Here is a 23418-nt window from a genome sequence, read left to right as displayed (position 1 = left end):
GTCGCTTCTCTCGCTCGGTCGGTTTTTGCAGGGTTTTTATTTTATTATTTTATTTTGGAGAAAGAGTAAAGAAGATGTCTTCGCGGTCGGGAGGATGTCTCAATCCATTAAATAAAATCCACCACCAGTTATCTGTGCCGCTGCACACGGAATGGAATAAAAATATCAACACTGTCTCCAAATTGCGGGTGAAGGGAGGGGCACTCACTGGGATCAGTTGGGTTGATCATCGAAAGTGCTCATAAATAAGTGCCCTACCAAGAACGACGCTGGAGAACAACGGCGAATCACTGGAACCATCTGCATTTTCGTGTAGCCTCCGTTGTCTTGTTTTTCCCCTTCTTTCGTGAGCCTCCAACTGGGGCTGTCATGTGATGAGAATGTAATACCCGATAAATATTGCATTGTCCGGGCCTCCCATCGGGCGCCCTGGATGGGTAGAAGCGTGGTGGGCCGATGGCTTGTTTATTATTCTACGGTTCAAGGCAGGAAGGGATGATTCAATAAAAAATGCGTGCGTGTGTGTGTGTGTATGTTTATGCGCAAGCCGGGAGATGGCGCATCCGTATGCACTTAGTTGCGATGCAACCGAACAATGATTTAATGACAAAGATCTGCTGTTCTCATCCTTGGCAGCATCTGGGCGATCGCTCGGAGAGTTTGGAGAAAGGATTCGCTGTCAAGCTGCTGCGGAGGGAAGTGGTGAGAGGGAGGGTACGTACGCCAGACAGCACTCCGTAGCAACGAGTGCATTATGCAGACGTTGGAGCGTTGACCCTCATCGGAACGCATTCGCTCATCCCATCCCTGCTGTGTTGCGATAGATATGCAGATGTTACAAGTTCCAAGGTCGAGCCTGTACTGTTCTCCCTTGCGAGTAAGAGTAAAGAGCCCTTCAAGGACCTCGGCAGGAGTTCAACAGATGCTTGCAATTGTGCAGCAAATAAAAAAGACACTCACAACAAAGTAAGCATTCCAGATGGTTTGGATTTCCACCGATGTTTGTTTAAGATTTTCTCAGACAGGATGTTGTTGTTTCTATAGTTTTATTTTCCCTTCATTTGCTGTCTGGCTTGGCTGCCGATCGAGCTGAACAGAGAGAGAGAGCTATGGTTTCATAGGGGGGAAATATTAATATAGATGTTATACCCCACTACCGTGAGGCCAGCTGTAGCCTGGTGGGCGTCCCAGGACGGTTCCACCGGTGAGTAATAACCATAATCTGTGCCGACAGCGCGCCTCGTTCCTGTACGAGGTTAGCGTGTCTGGTCGCTGTCTGGTGGATCATCATATGGACAGGACGGAGCACTTTCCAGAGTCGTGTTTTTGGTATCTTTGTTTTTTTCCGAACTCGTCGCTCCGTTGACAGCCGCCGAAAAGGACACGACTTAATTTATCGGGTGAAGATTCGACGGACAGAAATTATCGAATCCGCCGGTGTTCGAACATGATCATCATCTCTACCCAGGGCTGCCGAACGCCACAAATTTACGTCCCACAACGCGAAGGTGTTTCGATCCGACCGTCGACGGCAATCTTATCCAACGTTGCGAAATGTCATTTGTACATCGTACGATCGCTGACATTGTAACTTTACGCTGGAAGTAGTTTTTTGTGATTAAAGAAAAAGGTTTCTCCTTAAAACCCATTTTATCAAGTTGATTTTTGATGAAGGTAAACATTTTAATTGGATACGAAAGCGACATTTATCATCTGCTCAAATAATATTGCACCGTCGATGGAACCAGTTTCGCTCGAATGGATCTTATCAATTAATTTATTATTGTTCTCGTAAGCAGCCCTCTCATATTGCGACAGCGTTAGAAGACACGTTAACAAATCGATTGATATTAAATGATGTCTCTTGCCTACTCTATCAACCAGTTGCCGTGTATAGGAGGACCGAAGTTAGTTTAGGGATTATTCTACCAAATGAGAAGCTATTCATTGTATGAGGATTTGAATCTTTTCGTTTTGTGTACCATGATCTTATTAAGTGGTGATAAAATTCTACGTTGCAAGCTGTAAATTTTAAGCTAGGAGCTTCTTTTTTTGTTTATTTGTTTCTTTATTCCCTTTTTTTCGTTAGTTTCATTAATGTTGTTTGGTTTTAAAACAAATTCAATCCGATCAATAAATCTCTTAGAAAAACCCATAAATATTCCATTTTTCACGAGAGTTGTTAACATTCGTGGGATTAAGATTCCAGTAACCCCGAATTGGAGAAACCCTACAGTAGTTAAGATTTGTGTTGAAGAAATTCCCTTCCAAGTATCTTGACGACAAACCCCTTCTCGATACCTATGGCATTCCAAACATCTGCATTGTTCTCACTCCTCGCCAAGGGTGTCATTAAAGCGTAATGTTGGCAGAAGATCATTCCGATGGATCCGATTACTGACAGACCCTTCCCGGTACGCGGTGCACCATCAGGCGTGCAACAACTTCAGGAATTGTTTTTCTCATACCAAGTTTACTTCTTCGAACCGGCTAAGGAATCCCTACACCTTCTATGGATCTGTCGTCGCCTGTTGTCTTTTATCGGATTATGCGGATTAGTAGCACCGAACCCGGGGAGCGTTTTCTTGCCACTGCCCTATAGCAAACACGGTTAAAAGAGCTTCCATCTCAACATGGAAGCATCCATTGGTGGAGGAATGCGCCACGCTATGCGACTAACTCCCTACCCCTGGACGATCCCACCGATCGTGGAGTTCCAATCCACAATCGAACACTATCCATTCGATTTCATCTTCAAGCTTTGGGTTCCGAAGGCTCGAGCCAAGTTCAGCGTTTTCGCTGTCAGGTTGTTTTATAAAATACGTCAATTAAAAGTCCACGGGAAACCATCCATGGACAACGTCCGATGACAGATTGCATCGGACGGTCGGCACCGAAATCGAACTCCGCACTACTGCTCGCTTCGATGTGCTTCCATAATCTGCCGCAGTGAAGCTCCCAGCGTACGCCGCTCGGTTGGCTTTCCGTTAGAAAACGTACCGACAGCTACTACGGTCGTCCGGGGTTTCATAGCATTTTACCATCTTTGTCCCTGGCTCATAAAGCGTTTGGAAATTGGCTCGGAGAGGCCACGGCAAAAGCAGGGTAGGAAGTGTGACATCGAACTGGAATGCTCCGGTGCGCTCATGTGCCCATGAAAACTTTTGCACTAACGGCGCTGCAGGACCCAGCAACGATGAACGAAGGTGGTCGGTCTCGGGTGAAGGTGGACAGTTTGCTGCGTGGATGACGGGTGGATAATATATTCTGACTTCCACCAACATGTCTATTGATGGATCGAGTGACTCAACCAATCTGCCATCGCAGCGAACTCTTTGAGAAATGGCTTTCTCAAAATCGATTCAATCATTCGGCTGGACATATTCATTCATTGAGACGTTAGCGCGTTCCGATGAATAATCAAGTCCATCACGATTTAATCGGGAAACCCTGCTGCTGCAGGGCTGCTCATCTAGTTCTGCCGGTCTAATTGCCGGAGAAAGGTATTCCGTTCGCAATTTGCGGTCCATTTCTTTCACCTTCGAACGATCACTATTAAATCGCATTCGCTATAATGAATGGCCGTCATCCGTTTCTTTCTTTTTTTTCGCGACCCGACAAAACGGAACCGTTCGCAAAAATCATCTACTCTATTTTGGAGGCGTAGACTCCGGGACGGTTCGGACTTTCTGCTGCGGCTCCTCGCTAATTAGACGTTCTTTACGTGCCTACCTTTTTCTTATGCTAATTCTGCCACTAGCTTCCATTACTCACATCATTCTCGACGTTCTCTGCGGTGTCGGCGACGGGGTTGTCTCGGGGGCGGGGTGCACTGATAGATCGATAAATTTGCGGATAGACGTTCGCCCCCTAGCTCAGTGTGTCTACGACCAAACGATCGTACGTTTCCTTCGCATCGCCAGGGAGTTTCTTCTCCTTCGTTGTCGTTCTAAACGCACTGCCAAAATATAACCCAAGCAAACTAAAACTAACCGAGTGGGGGAGGGAAATGCAAAAAACAATCTTCAAATTTATCACCGATTATCGACGTTTTGGACCGGCCGGGAAGTCTTGAAGGTGTGCGGACTCAATCCGCACGTTTGCAGATCCCGCTGAGGTTGTTTTTCTTCGTTTCGGGTGCTTCGTTTGGTCGGTCGTTCCCGCAAATTATTTGAAACAATGACCCGCGCGCTCAACCGTTTGGCACAAAAACCAACAGCGGATGGAACATAACGGCTCCATAATCGGCCACTTCCTTTCACCGTTCGATACACGGCGAAGCCATCGGAACGAATTCGGCGGTACGATTGTGGTTTCCTGCTTTCTGGTTTGCGTTGCAACCCGACTGCTCTGCGAGCCGGTACGAGAGATCGCCGGTGAGAGCGCCAACCAGAGGCGGTCGGCCCCCCAATGGAGCAACAAATGTCAATGTGAGAAACGTGCCCGGGTTTAGTCACGGGCTTAAGGTGGAGTGAAAATTAGATTTGGACACCCCGAGGGCCACGTGGGAGTTCCGGCTGCACGACGATCCTGCTCCGGAGAGGTGGATGCAGACCTTCGGGAGGGATCAGAGAGATATCATCTCGCCAGGAGTTGTAAATAACGTTGCGAATCGCTTCCCTCTCGGGGCGCGCGGTCAGTTCGTTTGATGATGTTGGCTTCCTGCAACGGGCGTTAGCCGTGAGTCTTTGAAGACAGTTTAAATCGAGGTTGGACTCGCCTTGATCTCTTAGTCTCTCTCTCTCTATCCCCTCATCTTGACACCCACGAGCGAATAACACTCGTCCAACAACTTACCGGCGTGCAGGTTGTACCAGGACGTCTGCGGAATTAACGTTTCATAAACACCATAAAATGATAGAACTAATTTATCGTGTTGCTCGGGGCGGCCATAGATTCTCGGGCGCAATCCAACTAAATCGCATTTTACCACCAGTTGTTGTGCCAGGTGCTCGTTCAGGGTGATTGCATGTTTTCTTCTTGACAGCGGTTCTTTGGATTTGGCCGAGAGCGGTTGAAAACTTCTGGTTCTTCAGCCTCTAAAGATGCAGATTTGTGTGCTTACTCGCTCCCTGCTCCATCTCCCGAGATGTATGTGATGTACCAGAACGCTTCGTAAGTGCATAGTTCTGATATCCCATCCCGAGACGAATTCCAAATTGTCTTCACGATTGCGAGCTAGTGTTGCCCACGGGATTTTCAGAACTCTTGTGGGAGTCTTTCGCGTGTCTGCGTATGCCTTCTTCTGACTGGTTTGGAACAACTCAACGCGTTACATTTCGTGCCGGTCAATCCCGGGGGAATACATCCGGGAAATGGTGAACCATGACTGTAGGGATGTGTCATCTTTCTTTTCAGCTGGTTTGTACGCAAGGAGTAGCGTGATAAATTTTGTCAAATGTCATAAAAATTGCAATGACACATGGGATAGTCCGGTGGGTGCAGGGTGCACCCCTGCATGATTCAGTGCTCCACCCAAACATTCGCGAAGAATCTGCAATGGCGTGCAAATTATAGAAATGTTGACGCTTCCACTGAAAATATGCAGGTCTCCGGAGGAGGGTTCATCCTAGCAACACGAGTACTTGCTGAGTACGATCCAAAAGTAGAACTATCTCATGTTCGTTCGCTAGTTCTCTTCCGTTGGATGTTTATGGTAAGCGTTGCACATTAGAAGAGCACATGGTGGAAAAGTGCCATACATCGCTAGAAATGGAGGAAGTGGACACATTCCTTCGCACTATGGTGGTGTTATAGTTCGGCCTTCTCTGGAACTGAAAACATTGCAACGCGGGAATCATTGACACTTGATATTCGTAAAGCCGGTGAATGACAGGTGCAATCATTTGTTTGTTAATGTTGATGTTGCTAGGGTTATGGAAGGTGTACTTATGTATCCAGAATTGTTTATACTTAGTTTGTGCAATATGATTCTAGGTAATAAGCATATTTTTCAATCCAATTTTTACACCATAGACTGGGTTGGGATTTAAGTGATTTAAAGTTCCCGACTTACCTGCGCCAGCCTGAAGTCTGAAGGAATGTCAGGACCGTATGATCCATCGAAAACCAGTCCACCTCTCAGAACCGTGGTTCAACTGTTGGTTGGAAGCCCGTCGTGACACTCGCATTGTACTGGCCTACGCCCGATGGGTCACGAGCAACGACCTGCTTCAATGTCCGGTCGACGCCATAAATGACATTACCATTTTTGGGACTCCCTACGTCATGCGCTCGACCGCTCTACTACCTAGTCTGCCTTACGCACTTACACTGCGCTACCTTATTTTCGGCAAACGCCAAGTATCGCCACGCGTACACACACACACACAAGGGAGCCTACCGATTCACAGTCGGCTCGAATCCGCGAATGCCGGGCGGTCGCACGCAACCCGATCGACCGATTCTTGAGTTCCATCGAAAGCGAACGCATTTGAACACTTTTAAATTTAGCATACTCATGGGCAACCTTGAAAATTCGCTTAACTCTCTTGAATCGCACCTCGCCGGATGCCGGATTCGTGCCCTCGCGCACCTCAACCTTAACCGCCACAATGGTTTGGAGTGTTTTGCATAGCGATGAGGAAGCGGCTGTCAATAACCCCTACGGAAAAACAGAGGAAACAAGTAGCGCGCGGTCTACCCTGTTTTGGGAGCGTATGAATTGCAAGTTGTACTTCTTTTTTTTCGTTTGGTGGGTTATTTGCACAACGCATCCACGCGCCATCGTTTCGGTTCCTTGCGATAGATGTAAAAGTTACTGTACATTAATGTAATGTTATGCCTCCATTAGTGTTCTGGAATGGCGCCCAACATACTGATGTTTCATCAAAAGCCGTCTGGTGTGGCAAAAAGATGAACAAACAAACCGCCTGTACCGCTTACAAAGGACGAACAAAACATGGCCGTAGACAATGATTCAGATTCTCGCAAGGGTTGCCTTTGCGTAATCTTAAAGTCCATAAGTCGTCTGATCGCAATCATTACCGTTCTCGGGCGACGCGATTCGGAACTTCCCCCCGCCCCCCTTTCGCTTTCCCTGGCAATGCGAAAGCGAAAGTCAAAATCACACGATGGCGTCAGCATCATCTGTCAGACGACACCAGCCAGTCAGCTCTGCCTAGCTCGAGCGGTCGGCGGAAAATGCGGAAAACATTAAAAGGAAAAACCACGCCGAGCACCGAGTTGGTGGACGCTGGGGCTGGGCGTAGGATGAAAACGCAGAAGAAGGCGACGAAAAAAAAAGAAGGAAAACCAGATGAGTGAATAACTAAAACAAACTACTCGGGTAAACGGACCCCTATCGTCGTATCGCTGATATGTGCGTCTGGCAAGCGTTGAAGATCTAAAAGTAGACACCACCCGTTTAGTGGTGGAGCGTGGGGTTCGAGGCCTCGTGTGTGTCTACGCGTCCGGCTCGCACTACGGTTGTATCCCACGAGGACTTTGGCCGCCAGATGGGGCACCCGTTTTTTTCCTTCCACCCAGCCCCCAAACCCCCTGATCGCCAATTGGTTGTGCCGCCGTCCTTGGGTGAGCGATGAAGAGAAAAAGGAAATAAATATACTGATAGCGATCGAAATGGATAACTTTTCCCTATTTTAAGTCCCAATCCATCGCCGAGACAGGGGAAAACATTGTCTGGTGCGTAACGCGTAATCGTTACGAAGGAATGTAATCGAGATGTGTTTTGCCAATTAGCTATGACTCTGCAACAGCAACTAAGCTTAAACGGTAGCGGAATACGGTAAGATTGATGAAGTGACAAGGAAAAAAAGGGCGCTGTTACGGGCGGAATTTGTTGGTGGAATGTCGATGGGTCTCGAGGAGCGAGTAGTCATTGTTACTCCCTAAATCACCGCATCAAGATGTGGGATAGACTTTTCCGGAACGGGATGAAGTAGACTCAACCCGACAGTGTAGCACGGACTGCATGCCAACGCTTCCCACTACGTCCGAGGGCAGTCCAAATAGCATAAAAATGTAGCCCCTCAGTAACCGAACCGCCATTTTCAAAGACCGTTTGCACCCAGAAGACCGACAACCGTTTATCTTCGGAACTCGCGTGTGAGTGCGTTTGATTCTGTCTGCAACAGTCAATAAGCGCACGGAACAGGTTGTGGACCAGCGCGGGCCCTCCTTGCTGGATGGGTTTTTTGGTAGTTTCAATCTAACTGCGCCGCGTCAGACCACCGCCAGACATGCTAAATGTCTCTCGAAGTTGTTTCGATTTCTTCTTCCTACTACTTCGCCGGCAATTCCGCCGCGTCTGCTCTGGCTCCTTTCTAAACCATCGCACTCCGGTGCCATATCCCTTCGCGCACTGCGGGACACCCTTCCTCCCCACCCCCGGGGGCCGTAACCGTCGACGCACGGCGCACGCATCCTTCTCAAGAAACATAATCCGATTTTATCTAAACATTTATCTTGGCTCTCTAATTTGGGAGCGTGCCACTGGCGAGCACCGGCGTGTTTAGATTGCAGGCCACGAGCTCGGCTTCCGAGCCGGAGGTTTTTGGGGCCACCCTGGGCCAAAGATTGGAGGCGCTGGTCAGCGCGTCGGGGAGGGGGTCGACCGGGGTGAGCCAAAATGCCAACCGAGAGTGCCGGGGCGCGGTCGATGGTGGATGGTGCACGCAGGACGCAGGTAGCGACCAGCCTGGGAAGAGGATCAAATTTAATAAACTTTGCAAAAATTCACCCCATACGGTTGGGGTTTCTGGTCTGGCAGTTTCGTTTTGTTTTTCTTTCTCTCTCCCTTTGCGACCCCGTGATGGAAATGGATCGACGGCCATGTTTACGTTACAATTTCGCTCAGCTTCTAAGAGGTAGCGCCATAGGGGAGGGGGGCATGATGGTGAAATCTTCACACCCGAGGGGGGGCGGGTCGGTTGCATTTTAGCTTGGTGCTGCGGCCGGCATTAGAGAAATTAGGTTCGGTGCGGATTTTCGCGAAAGCCAAGCGGAATTGTTTGTGCCTGATCGCTGATCGGCTATTAATGGTGGAGGTCATTCGAGAGAAGTCATTAGCTTCGAAAGTGTTCGCCGTGTTGCTTGATGTGGTACAAAGTAATATCCCAACAAAATTCGCATGCGTGTAGTTTCGGTTGGAGCATACTGAAAAGCGCGTTTTTTTTATAAATTCACTTTATATCAAGCCATTCTGGAAAGGCAGTAAAAATTGTGCAAAATCTGCTAGCATGTTATTTTAAGAAACTGTTTGCGTTGGTTTTTTCTTTCAGATACCGACACACAGACACAGTCCAGCGAAAGATGAAACTAATCTGGAAAAGGTGCACAAGGGACCTATTTCGAGCGCACAGTACCGCACGAGAATTTCTTCCATAATATGCAGTGTTGCCTCATCTCGGGACAGTTGAATCCAGTCGCCAAACGCTAAGGTCCTAGTTCGCCTCCCAAGCCGGAATCAGTTCGTGGCGACCGTTTCGATCGTACCTCAACCCAAGGTAACGTAACCCCACAGCAGGCAGGGTCATATAGCCCGCCATAAACTCCCTCGTTCAGCAGGCAAAGGAATGACCTGAATTTCTGAATTTCAAAAACTGGCCCCTGGAAAAGCTGGCGATGGAAAAGGCAGGCAGAAAAACGGGAGCAGAATTTGCATAAATCAAAACGCCAAAAGCACATTGTGGTACCGTGCGCCAATTCCCCAAAACCGTATCGACCCGCGTGTCGAAGTGCGGCGGTAAAATGTCCAATCATACACTCTATTTGCTGCGCTCATTAGGTCGACTTTTCTACTTCGGCAAGGTTCATTAGGGCAGCGGCTAAGTTTTGTAGTGCAACGGCGGCTATACTTCCAATCCTTGAATGGCACTGCGGCGCACAGGCGGTTCAGCCATCACCATCATAATCCTGTCACTGCACACAAGAGATCGTAAAAATTAATCCTCTACTGCGAGTGGCGCGCAGTGTCTCCGGCTCCGCACGTTTCGGGGACCGATCTCTTAGGATCTTTGCTCGAAAGTCTTGAATGAACCGCTCCCCGACTGACGTCGGCCATACTGAGTTGGAGCCATTTTCATTCATAGTGACGACCCGCGTACCCCGGTGCGGGCAATGGCTATCTTCGGTAACTCCGCCGACCAGTTAAGGTCTCTATCACGGGCCTGTCTAACCGGACGGGCTTCAGCAGCGACGTGGAGTATTTGGACGTTTTTGACAGAAATGGCGTAGGTCTACGGTTTTTGCACCTACAGAGGAGGATAGCGCCGTGGGATCGTTCCAGTTGCGCCTAAGGCCGGAAGAGCCACATAAACCCTGGCCAGCCATCGGATGTTGTAACCGTCTAGCGCGAGCCTGGCCACAGTTAATGAACTGCATCCATTTTGGTGCGCTTTATGGGCCCGACCACGATCATTGGGTCTTGAGTTGGGGGTTGGCCGTGGGTCCACGTAGCCGGGTGGGTGCAGTTTGTTGTGTGTGTTGGGTGTATCTTAAGTACGCTATGAAAAACGGTTGGTTGGTTAACCATCGTACTCAATCCAATTACTGACCCTCAGTAGCATATGTCTCGCCAGGCTCGCATGTATAGCGATCGTAATGGATCTGCTCCTCAGCATCTATCCACCACTAAGTCGGGTAGTTTCATGCCGGTCCCTAGTGGTACGTACAGTGTTGTGTATGGAGTAGAAAAAGCAACCAAATTAATCAGCCTCCGGGCTCACGTGTTGCATGTGCACTCACCGTTAAAGACGGTTGCTGCCGTTCGCGGGAGGTTAGTCTCTTAATAGCAAACACCAATAACTCATTATCACCCCGATTCCCGTTGGTGAAACCGGCTGAACTTCAGAACCATTCAGACCTACCGCAGCCGCAACCTGCATTTGACCTGTTGCGTGGTTTGACCCCCATAAATTATCCGATCCGATGGGTCAGCACGAGTTCGAGGGCGTTTCGCATGAGGACGCGCATCGGCGATTGCATTCGTGAATGGACGAACGGATATTCAGATGCTGGGTGTGTGTGATTCTCGTATGGTAAGCAGTGGGCACGGAATGAAGTAATCGTTGCTCCAGGACAATGGTCCCCCGTTGTCCTTTTGCTTCGATTCGCGGTTTCAGAGACGACGCCCCCTTTCCGTGGAAAGGGAAAGCGATCAAGCTTCGATTACGCAATGCAAACCGAAATCGAATCGTAACTGCACCGGATTGCAGGAGGAGGACAATGTATCACCGATTTAATCATTTCGTACTCGGCCGGCTGTTGATACCGCACTCCAAGATCTTCCTCCAAGCCGGAGCGGGGCCATCCGTGTGGGAGCGTTCGAGAAATCATGCCGGGGGGGACATTGAGACGCGTGTGTTACGTTACGAAAGCGCAGTGTGGCACTGGTGACGTCTCGGGGGTGCATCGCCCCACGCAAGTTCGAACACGAACTCCAGCTGTAACTGTAGGTCAGTAAGGAGTGAAGGCCGGAGACCCTCCCCGTGCACCGTTATTGATGGATTATTGACGTCTGTTTGCATTTTTGCGTGGGATTTTCGGGGAGTCGCGTGAGAAACGGTACTTCCATTTTTCTTCCCCAACCTCTGGGGAATACTTTGTCGCCATCTCCCGTTGGGAAAATGTGACGTCGAAAGAGATCCCCTAGATTACTCTAATAAAGATACCCATTAACGATGCGGCAGGGCAAGAAGAAGTAATCATTTATCTTAAGCCTCGGGGTTGGATGCATGCATGCGGTCGTCGGTGGCGTCATAAAGCGAGTGGATCGGTGCCCCGGTCCCGGTCCTAGCGGTGCCACCAAAGGACTAAATCTATTCACGCCTGGGCCGGCCGAAAAAGTGACAGCCGAAAGTCACGACCCAATAATTTAGATTTATCGATCCGGGCGCTCGCAATGGGTCCATCATCGTATGTTTGAGCTGTGAGTCGTTCGGTGGCCCCTCCTGGGGTTGTAGGAGGGTTAGCAGCTCTTCTTCTCCTGATGTTCCTTTAGTTTGGTTGTCCGCTCCGATCTCTGCGTACGCATGGGACGCACGCACGCACCCGCCTGATGGTCATAATTGGATGGGATCATCAAAAACTGATTAAACGAAACGGCCCAACTCCAACCATCAGTTGGTTTGGAGTTCCCGCGTGTCGGCATTGTTGCGTGTGTCACCGCTTGTTTACGTCCGCAAAGCTCTCTTTAGTGCTCTTTAAAGATGTCGTCTGTTGATCAAGTTTGAAAGCTTCGCCACCGTTTTCTTGGTGTCCCGGGCGATCGTATCGCGCGCTCGGGCATGAGCAGTGTTCGGCATGTTCGTGCAGCCTCATAAATCGTTATACCTACCGACGGCCGAGTGGTGATACGTCTCTTTCGGGTTTGGTGGACCTACGGCTCCAAAACGGTAGCCCGGACTACGTCGTCGCCGAAGCCGGGCGTCCTCCGCACGCCGGTTCCGATGTGTCAATTGATGTTGTGCGATTGATCAGCTTCATGTACCGCCAGCGTTTCGCTTAATTGATTCGAGAGTTGTGCGTGCCCCAGCTTACCCCCCATATCCCCTAGTCCACCGTCATCAAACCATCGCGCGCTGCCGTGCGTGTTCGCGTGGTGCGTAGTTTTTAGTTGTTTTCTCTTACCCTTTTTTCTGTTAAATTCGTCTCGTTGTCTCATACTAGTAACCGACCTGCAGTTTAATGATCGCGAATGATCGATCCATCTCCATCCAGCCGGGAGGGGGCTGACATTCGCGCGCTGGAAATGGCGTGCGCTGGCGAAAAGTATCTATTTAACTTCTTTGACGATCGAGGCCTATGCCAATCAATCAGTGTAAAATAGATCCAGCGAATTTAAATGGTTGTTGTCGAGGAGTTGAAGACATATGTAAAAGTGGGTACTTAACATGACTCTACCGTTTAGCAAGCCACTATCTGTTTCTTTTTACTGTAAAGTGTGTGCTTACTTTTAATCACCTCGTTTAATTCTACATTGTTTGTTATGTCATGAATGTCAAACGACTTTCTTCTTGAACTTTATTCTTTATTTTTTAAAAGAGCTTTTGTAAAATAAATTCCTTTCTTCGCTTTTTTTCTACTCTTGGATGTTCTACTTGTAAGCTTTACTTAATGCAAGTCGTGCTCGTGGATTAATCACACGTGTTGTTATGTTCTACTGTTTGGACAGAACGAACCGTTCAACACTTGCCATCCATTAACTTCTGGCTTCGGAGTGTCTGCCTCACGTAACAGGCTTCACCTAACAAGCATCACGTTTTGCTCGTTGAGCCTACTCCAGCCAGAAGGGAGGAGGAGGAGGGCCGCTTGTTAGCAGGCCAATAAGTCCTGCCTTTCTTGCCTTCCTTCTGGTCCAAAGTCGTTCTGGTTGGCTTTCTTCCCTCCCACCGGTCCCATCATTGGGGTAGCGTTGGGGCGATCTAATCTATTTCACTATTTCAATTATGCAAATTGCATTTTTATCGACCACGATCCTCCATTCCGAACATGCCGTACCGAGTCCTCCCCCATCCCCACCCTCCCACCCGCGCTGTACCGAGCCTTGGCAGGCAAGCTATGCGCACCTTCTCGAGTACTGGAGCTGGTGGAAATGAATAAATTATGTTAAATGTCGATATATTTCTCTATTAACCGGTTCACTGCCCGTCGTTGGCCACCATGACCCCCGGCTTCCGCGTTTCGCGCTCAACCTAGCTCCTTCCCGATCTCTCCCCCCCCCCCCCCCCCCCCTTCGCTCGTGGGAGCTGTTCTTCTGCGTGATCCAAAAATATATACCGGACCAGAAACGGTGCCACTAAACCGATGCGGTGGACGGTGCCCTGGGATCGCTCCAGCAGCATCATCCAGCCCGCCTCGCTGGACCACACTTCTTGACGTGGGGGCGTGTGTGTGTTTTTTTTCTTAAGACGCGCCTTTCAGTGCGCAATCGGCTGGCGGACATATCCCATGCGAAGCTTCGAGGCGTACTAAATTAAAATAGATGTTCATTATTCTGCCCATCGGCCCAGCCGATCGTGGAAGGTAACGGTGGGTGCACCGACCCGGTGGTCTAGGTCCCCGGTGTCCAGGCGGGACGCCCCATTAAGCGTTGCGGGCCCCGGCGATGGACGCGGGTGTGCGCTGTCCAGGCTTTCGATCGGTTTTGCAAATTGCAGATCGCGTTGTGGAATTACTCGCAAGCTCTTGTGGATGCGCAAAGTACGACGTGATTTGTGGTTTTCGCAACACTTGACAGCTCGACGATGGCGATGGTGTGCCATGGCTGCCGTGGAAGAGGCCGCGGATTTTGCGGGGGGGAACAAGAAGAAACCACGTCTGTTAAACCAGACCAGAACCGAACACACCACCCTAATGTAATGTTGTGATGGACGTCGAGTTCTCTTTTCTCGCGCGGGTTGGTGGGGGAGGTGAGGGGAATCTAAACCGATGAACTCATCGTCCTTCGACCCGAAACGTTCCTAACACCCCCAAACAGCCGACGGACTCCCTCTTTTATGGCACACATCTATCAACAGGATTTAGGCTTCATTAAACGTGGGGAGTACCATTTTTAATGCTCTCGGTTTTTATGTGCGGCATATTTCTGGTACATCAACATGCGGTGTTAATTTCTCTTCATTGTTCCGTTGGTCCGTCGGTGGGGGAATCCTGACCGATGGGTGACGTCCATCGGATCGGTGTGCGGCCTTCGGGCCAGGGTGTGCAGCATGCGTTCAATAAGGAAGCGCTATGGGGTCCCGTTAGAGCCGTGTTGATTGACGATGCTGTTAATCCGTGACCTCATAATTTGTGGAACCTTCTCACGATCTTCGCCGGATTCGATGGTTTTGGATCTGCATCGTGAATGATGATTTATTTATGTATGCAGCCGACCGATGCGGTTGCATCTCTCACCGTTTCAATCAGAACGCGTTCGCCAGTCGCCGGCTTTCATGTTCAGTATGATTGTGGGACACTAATGAGCAGTCGAAAACAAAAACGCTTAAAAACATAATACAAAGTTTACGAAGTGTGATGAAACAAAGCAAAAAAAAAAATACGGAAACACGGGAATACTCGAGCCCATCCGTCAGGATAATAAAATACGGTTTTATGGTGATTGTCGTGGCGAGCTTGTCGCTGTGTAGCTTTTATCACATTTTATTGTCTTCCGCAGAGTCTTCTAATGATGCGGCCATCACTGCGTCGTACCGGCGGTGATGTTGGTCACTGGTTGAAGTAATTATTTCCTCGATGATATCCTAAGGAAGAGTGGGTGATTTGGAAAAAAAAGTTTTACTTAATTCTGTTTGGATCAGTGTTTCATTATTTTTTCTTGTTTTTAAAATGTTTCAATTATGTCTTCAAAACTTCTAATTGTTAAATTTACAAAAACAAATCGATAAACCCATTTGTTTCAATTTACAACTATTTAGTGTGATACCACAAAATGTTTATTCAACAACTCACTCACTCTGTTCGTCTGATTCACTAGTGTTGTGGGTCTGTTCTTGTTTATTTCATTCACAGATATGAATTTATTTAGTCTTTTTTTCCTCTTATTTTTCTAGTGGGGGTCTTTGATTCAACAATTTTTTTCTGGTTGTCTTCGGTGTTTCACTTTTCCTATTATACCTTTTTCATCCTTTTAGTCTAGTTTTCTCCATCATAGTGCTTGCGCGCACACCACTTCGGCGAGCGATTGCCGCGAATTTACCTCCTTGTCGGGTGGCGATGTTCTGCGCGATGTTTGCTTTGCAAAAGTAAAATAAACTAAATGACCGAAACGGAGGCAATTAAGACGTCCGATCATTCGAGTGGTGAGGAGCGGGCGCGCCTAGGTGCCAGAGAAGATGATATGAAACTCTGAACCGACCTGACCGCGGACCTTCCGCCCGGCCCAGCCGCTTTACCCCCGTCGCGTCTACCGAACGAGCATGAGATAGGTAAAATCGTCCGTCTTACATAATTGACCGGCATCGTTTGCAATTTTTTGGTCGGGTCAATGGACGGACGAGGGTGTGCCTTAAGTTGTTTTTGTTTCCCCCATCTCCTTCGCACGCTCGTTGCCCGTCCCTTCGTCCTCGTTACCGGTGGGTTTCTTAGTGGGTTTTTTGGTGGTGATTTTTTTTTTTTTTTGGTTTTGATTTTTGCGGCGCAACTTTTTGGCGAACTCTCTCCTCTGTACTTGCCGCCCGAACAAAGGAACCTTAATTTTACCATTTTATCAATCTCCAGCTAGCTGCAAGGAGCTGTTCTCGGCGGTTCCCGGGCCGATCGAGCGATCGATCATTCGATCATACCCCACTAGGGTACAACATTTAATTAAAACAGGCGAACGGCGGCGTGACTTTGCACTGGTAAACATGCTCAACATGCATCATTACTATGCAACCAAATGAGTCAAACACTCATCAAGCATTGAGGCGTTGTCGGCGGGTTGTTCTAGTTACACAGTTGGTTCGGGGCTGCATTTATTCCGCGGCTTTAAATTGTAAACAGAGGACGAATGGCGGGACTTAGAACTTTTGGCGCATTCTTGAGGCTTTAAGTAATGCAAAGACCCTTCGATAGTGCAACGCATTTGTTGGCTATGTCAACAGTTTCCTCAGAGAGGGAAAATAAAAGACAAACACCATGCATGAAACACATGTGGTTGCATCTGCATGGTCAATGCAGTTGACATACAGATGTGACCCAAAGACACTACCAGCTCGTGCGCATATTGATGTAACAAAGTGTGGGATCTTCAGCCACCGGCACCGCCTTGTCCGATGCCAGACTGATTGTTTAACCTTCCCGTACGGCGTGGATCCACCCGAGGTTGTATATTTGTTTCCTGACAGCATGCGAGAACCAACCTGCCACGGTCGAAGACTAGATAAATTTAGACCAGACAATACGAAACCCGCTCTCGGCAGTTGGATCACATCGCGCGCCCAGCCTGAGTCTAGACGATGGCGCTTTCGCCGGCCGAAATAAACTAACAATTTGGCGAGGAACACATCTTCGTTTTTTGCAACACAATCGCACAATTATTGGCACATCCTTTCGACAACGCCTGCCCTGTGCCGGGGTATTAATTTCCTATTTCCCGTTGGCGTCACGTGCCGTCTAACATCGGTCGGACCTCTCGAACTTTTGACCGGACGCCTCACGGCATTCCCGACGGGAGTCTTCCTTCTCTCGGCGGTGGATGCACAACACACACACACACATGCACACGGACTAAATCGGATGCGCCCTGTCAACGCTCATGGCCATCGGGCGTCGATGGGTGAGGGAGGGGGAAAACCGTTGGGATTTATCTCGACCGGGGTCCGTAGGATGCAGGAAAAGAAAAATAGCTCACCGTTGTGTAGGGCTGGCTAAGGGGGAGAAATGCAAGCGGGGACAAAGAAATATAACCGCGTTCACAGTTTTGACAGTTTACGCTTGGCGCGTGTTGATCGACACGTGAAATTAAACAGACTCCACTCTCCAAAAACTCGAGGCGAGGCAGTCCGAGGCCCGATGATGGGTGTCGATCGGATGGAATCGCGCCGAAAACTCCGACACTCCGAGGGGGGCCCAAGTTTTGGTTGTACTGTCAATAGTACATAAACCACGGTTTGCTGGGATGGTTGGGGTGGGTTTAATATTTTCCTATTTTTCTTGCGCAGTTTCAACCTTTTCCCCTTCCATTTATTTTTTTGTTCGTGTGTATACAATTTTCCGAGTCCACCGTTTCTCAAATTGCTCTGGCGGTGGAAATATGGTAATGGTTCGCTGTAAATACGGGTGTGAGTGCGTCCTAAACGCTTACGGAGCTCGAGTCGCCGGTGGTCACCAACAACGCAGACGACATGCACTACTTAATCGCTCCATTATCGCTCCAGATCTGTCGAGACCTCGAGCAAACTCCGATCGCTTTATGGAATCGCTATGAAATAGGAGCGGTTCCTGTGTGCTTCCCCCTCTTTTCTCCCTCCTTCTGGTGACAACCTCCTCTCCACGTCGGTTCGGAACCACCGGCCATGTGGCCACGGCATGTGACCGCGCACGCATATGTTACGATCGCGATAAAAACCCAGCCTCTAATGCCCCGCACGGGTATCGTGTTTGATGAAAGTCAGTCCACTCACGAGCTCTTCGGCCATAAGGACAACATCGGAATTGAGCAGTGTACAAAAAAAAATGCGTCGGTGGACACGCACTCCACCGGTTTTTGGACACGCAAATCCAAGCGTGTCGCGCTCGTTGTTTACCATTGCTGTAATGACCTCACGGCGTGTGTCTGTGAGTGCGTTAAAAGCAGAGTCAAGGTTAGTTTGCTTACCACTCTGCCCTTCCCTCTTCTCGGTAGGATCACTTCCTGCTGCCTTCCGTGGATCATATTTCCAAAGGCCCTTGGTTTTGATAAACGATTACGTTACATACGCGTTGTTCACCCCGACAAGCCTTGGACGGTGTCAACTTCAGCAACTGGCTGGTCGGATTGTTGGAAGATGGTAACATTAGGACACAACCATTTCCTTATTGCAATGGCAGTAATGGCTTAAAGTGGTTCTGACTGTAGCAACTAAGAGCTAAAGCCATGTCTTCTGACATGGACCGGGGGAAAAACGGTACTTCTGGTTGGTACGATATGTGGCTCGAACCTGATGCGATAGGCTAGTCATGTGTGGCAGGCTTTAATTAGCCTCGGATGATAAATGGAACACTCGTACGCTGATCTAGATTGGGACTATTCGTATGCAAAACGCTCCCAAAAGCCTCCGAGAGCGTCCAGTTCGATCACAACCGAACGCTCCACTAATGGCATCATAATTCAAAACTAGATTTATTTCATCTTCGTTTGCTCTGCTGAGTGTGTGCGCTGTGTGCGGAGTCGGTTGGGCAGCGTAGGGAAGTATCTCCCCCGAAATCGTTCGTTAATGATCGCGCTAATCAATTAGCGTTTCCGTGCCAGTGACGAAAGAATGAAGAAAACCCGTTCACGCGCAAGTGACCACATGAATCACACACAGATACGGAACCCGGTCCGGATCTTCCCTATCCTGTACACCGGGCCTCTTACGGTCGAGTCGCCCGTCCAGCGTCTTCACGACGCGTGATGTCGTCGATTACCAACCCTTCCCCGCGTGACTTAACTCCCACCCCCCGGGGCTGTGGGTGGAAGCGCGGGGGTGGGTAGTATGGATGGACAGTTTGGATAAATGATCACCTCAGCAGGGAAGCTCACACCAACACTTTAAGGTGCGCTTTACCATACGGGTGTTTTATTTTTTTGTTTTGCTTCTTCTCCTATTTGTATTCGTTCGTTTCATTCATATATTTTTGGCGCTCGAGAATTCATTCAAACGCAGCGAAGGTAAGCCACTACACTCGCGCGCACACCGCTGGGAGTGGGTGGGAGGGGCCACGATGCCGGGACCATGAATGGTGACACCAAGGAAGCTCCGGCAACGTTGCGCCGTGGTGTGATCGGGAAAGACGCGAAGGAAAAATAAGAGATGAACATGTTTCGCAACGTTACCTAATTGGCAACCGGTTGGATTATCTCGAATTTCAATTAATGCTGCGAAATGTAAAAGAGCTCCGCGGGGAAGCTGGAGAAACACCGAGCGCACACGCAAAACATGTATGATGACCAGTTTGTGGTAAATCGTTTTGATTAAGCACCTTTCTTTTACCGGAAACGATAAGTGATGCTGTTTATTTTGCTTTGGAAAAGGTAAAGAACCTTTTTCCAACCAAACCCCAAAAGGAGTTGCTATTTAAAAAAACCTACCTCTTTCAGCTTCCTTTGTCCATCAACAAAGACATCCAGTTGGGTCTATTCCACTATCGTAGATCAAAGTCGAGCGAGGCACTTTAAGCAGCAACAACAGACCCCCTACCGTTTCCTGTTCCACTCCCCAGCTTGTCTATGCTTCCAGTGTAACGTATTCTGTGGTTTTACGGTGCATCATATCGGATCCCATTTATCGCTGGTGGAGTCTTGGTATGCCACCGACCTCAAAGGTTAGCGTCGGAAAAGAACGTCAGCTCAACGTCCCTGCAAGTGGACCGGATAGCAATATGTGTATTGCAACGCCGACAGTTTAGGGTCTCCACACCGCAATTCTTACCGAGGAATTGTTCCGCCCTCAGACGATCAACAGGTCTAGATACTGAATGTGTCTCTTTGCATCAACGTTAAGCCGCAAATATTGAACTCAATAGGACCTATCTACAATCGTGGCTTGGCACGCAACACGCTTGGCGAGCTCATGTCGAACCATCACACACACACACACACACACACACCAACTTTTCTTTTCGCCTTATTTATGTTCTGCGCACCAAAGGAGAAGAATTGGTCTTGTGCCGAGTACGTCAACCAGCATATGGCCTCACAGAAACCGCATGCCGAGTTAGCACCGCTGATGATGTGATGCCGATCCTTCCCTCCACCCGCCCCCACGCAGCATAAGATGATCTCGCGCGCACGGCTATGTTTTCGCTTTCGCATGCTTTTCCACCGGGCTGAGCGATCGGGCTGAAGCGATCTTGAAAAATGAACTTGAACTTGACTGGCGCTCGGAAGGCGAAGCCGCGAAAGAAGTTGTGTGCGCGTGCGCTCGCCGTACCCTCCGGAGGCGAAACGTCAACGTACTCGACCGCCGGTTCGCCGGGCCGGCGTCCGACGGGTCGCGGTTTGGCCATGAAAATTTCACTCGGTCGCGTCACGAGCTCGATCCGTCTTCCCCCTCCCCTCTCTGCTTGGCTGACTGCTTCTTCGGCTCAGGGCAAATCTTTGCGTGGAGTGGAGTCCGAGCGGTTCTAATGGTGTTCAGCGTCAGCGCTTCGCCTACGTCGAGAAAAACCGTTCGCTGATAATTGATTATTAATTGGCGGGCCGTTGGTTTCCATCGCCGTTTTGACCCTCGGGCGAATCCTCCAACGCTCCGTAGCGTTAGCGATCAATCCATCCTAAGGTCTCCGGTGTGTGTGTGTGTGCGTTGGCGAAAAGAGCCCGCCCGGGCGTGGATTCAAACGCCCTCGAAAGCATGCGATTGCGTGTCGTTTTTTTATGTAATCTTTGCCGTTCAAACAAAGCCCCAAACACTACCCAGCAGGAGATGGAAGTGCGGCAGAACTCGGATCGTTGGATTTTTGTTTGTTTATGTTTTCCACCACGCGCATCGAGAGCGGGAAGAGCTTATGTGTCGGCCGTTTTTTTTTCGACACCGACCGAAAACGGATCAATTAGAACGTGCGCGCGATGGTATACTCCAAAGGCACTTGCTAAGATCAACAACAACAACATAACCAAATCTTGCCCAGCGATGTTGCTTCGGGACGCCCTGTTTGGGGGTTGGCGCTGGATTTAAACAATTCCTTCCATTCTCTGGCCCTGGAGCTGGTCTCCAATGAGGAACCAGCGTTCGGCGCCACTGCGTAACCAGGGGTTTCGTCATCGCGACATCGTCAGTGAGTCCCAACCGCTAGCCTCTTAGGAAGTAGAGTGATCGCACCCGCTCTCTGATCCCTTCGTCTAACAACTGGCGCCAAATCAAGCACATTCGGGCATTGATCGGGGACGCCGTTGAGCTGCAGAAGTTCCAAATCAATTCCAGCGACCACCGTGGACTAGTGTGTGGTTCTGGGTGAGCACCCAAACCGATGCTTACACACGCCGCTGAGTGTTCTGGTTCAACGAGGGCGGATCGGACGCATCGTAGGCGACTCGCTTTCGGAATGGGGGTCTAATTAAGTTCAATTAGCTGTCCATCGTTATTCGTGCTCTGATTACATGATCGTAAAATCGTTTGATTTAAGCAGCGTTACATGGGGTAGCGGTGTGTGTAAAGAAGGGGGGGTATAATTACAGCATTTCAGTTGGAGGCGTCCGTGGCGAGGCCGTCAGCTGCTACTTACTGCTAATTCGTTTCGGCAGCGAATTTGTTTGATTTTCAATTAGCCTCCTTTCGAGTCGCGCGTTTCGGTTCTGGGGTGGCAGCTTTCAATCATAATAAAACCCGGGAAATGGTTTACAAACATTATAGATTTTGACAAACACTCCATTTCCTTCATGTGGGCGATGACCGAGCGTGGGGTCAAGCAAGGGCACTGTTTGTTTATAATTGAGGCTTCTGAAAAACAATTTTATCTTGCACACAAATTTTTGATAGTTTTTCATTCACAATTATCAATTGGAAACATGGAAATTTCGTATGATAAACCCTCATTCAAACGTTAGATTTATACAAGTGGTTCGTGCCAATTTAAAAAATCACTCTGAAAATCGTATCTAGGCGAAAATGAATCTTCTGGGACACTTTATTTTTAATTTTTGATGAAAGATTCTGCTGCTCGTTTGGTACCTTCCACGTCTCTAACGCTTTTTAAGGTTCATTTAATTGCGTTGACAGTTATTTATTGGATGAATAATGAACGTCTATCGCTCGGGGTCGGCGCAAATTGCGTTCGGAGGAAAATTGAAAAAAGAAAACTACGTCACCACACGCCATTTTTTGCTGGCCTTCTCAAATGTCCCATTGGCCTAGACCTTCCTGGGCCCGCCGAATCGCAAAGTAAACGATCGGTTTCCTTTGTTGGCACAAGGCTAAATGTGTCCCTCCCACCGAAATCCAAAGACAGCCAGGGGGAGTAGGCGAGGGTGAACATTGTTCCACTTCGCGCCATGGCGCCCTGAACCGTGTGAACTAAGGCAAAGCAAACTGTTTTGAGGTGAGGAGGGGAACCGCGTCGGGGCGCTGCCGTGAATCGGAAAGTGCAAAAATAGCGCCAATTTTTCCATACCATCTTCTCGGTTCGGTTCAGATTTTTCTTCAAACGATGCGCCACCAGATTGGGAAAGCGAGCACCGAATTCATGGCGGGCGTAAAGAAAAACGTTCGGCCGGGTTTTTTGGCGACACTCGGCGCCGTCGGCGAAGGCACTTAAGCGATAGCATGTCCGCCGGTCCATTCCCTTGTGCATCGAGCATGGGTGGAAAATGAATTTTCCGGCTGAAAAAATTGGGTGGTTCAGATAGGTTTTTTTTTCGGTTAAACGCGTCATCGCCGTCTGGCGTCCGGATGACAGATCCGACGATACCGCCCGTGAATCTGGTTCCATTTTTCTTTTCGTATGCGCTCCTGCCTGACCATCCTTGACATCCTCCTTGTCGCCGGTTTAGCATTTGGTATCGTCTTTCGGCCAAAAGGCAATGAAATGTCTTCCCGAAGTGGCCGTATGTTTTCAAACGCTTTTCACCGGCTATTTATTTCCCCCGGCCCAATTTATACGACAGGTGAAACAATTATTCATTTTTCTTACGTCGGTTTGTTTTGTTTTTTTCTTTATTGGTTTTCAGATTTTTCCTCCGACGCAGTAGCCAACGGCACGCGAATGCAGGAAGTGATGCAAAAGAACAGCCAGCGAATGTGTTTTCAACCAGTAGCAGCAGTAGAAGCAGCAGCGAGCAGCAGCAGACTTGAAGCC

This window comes from Anopheles coustani, chromosome 3 (assembly GCF_943734705.1).
Source record: "Anopheles coustani chromosome 3, idAnoCousDA_361_x.2, whole genome shotgun sequence".
Classification (NCBI taxonomy): domain Eukaryota; kingdom Metazoa; phylum Arthropoda; class Insecta; order Diptera; family Culicidae; genus Anopheles; species Anopheles coustani.
This window is presented reverse-complemented; position numbering follows the sequence as displayed.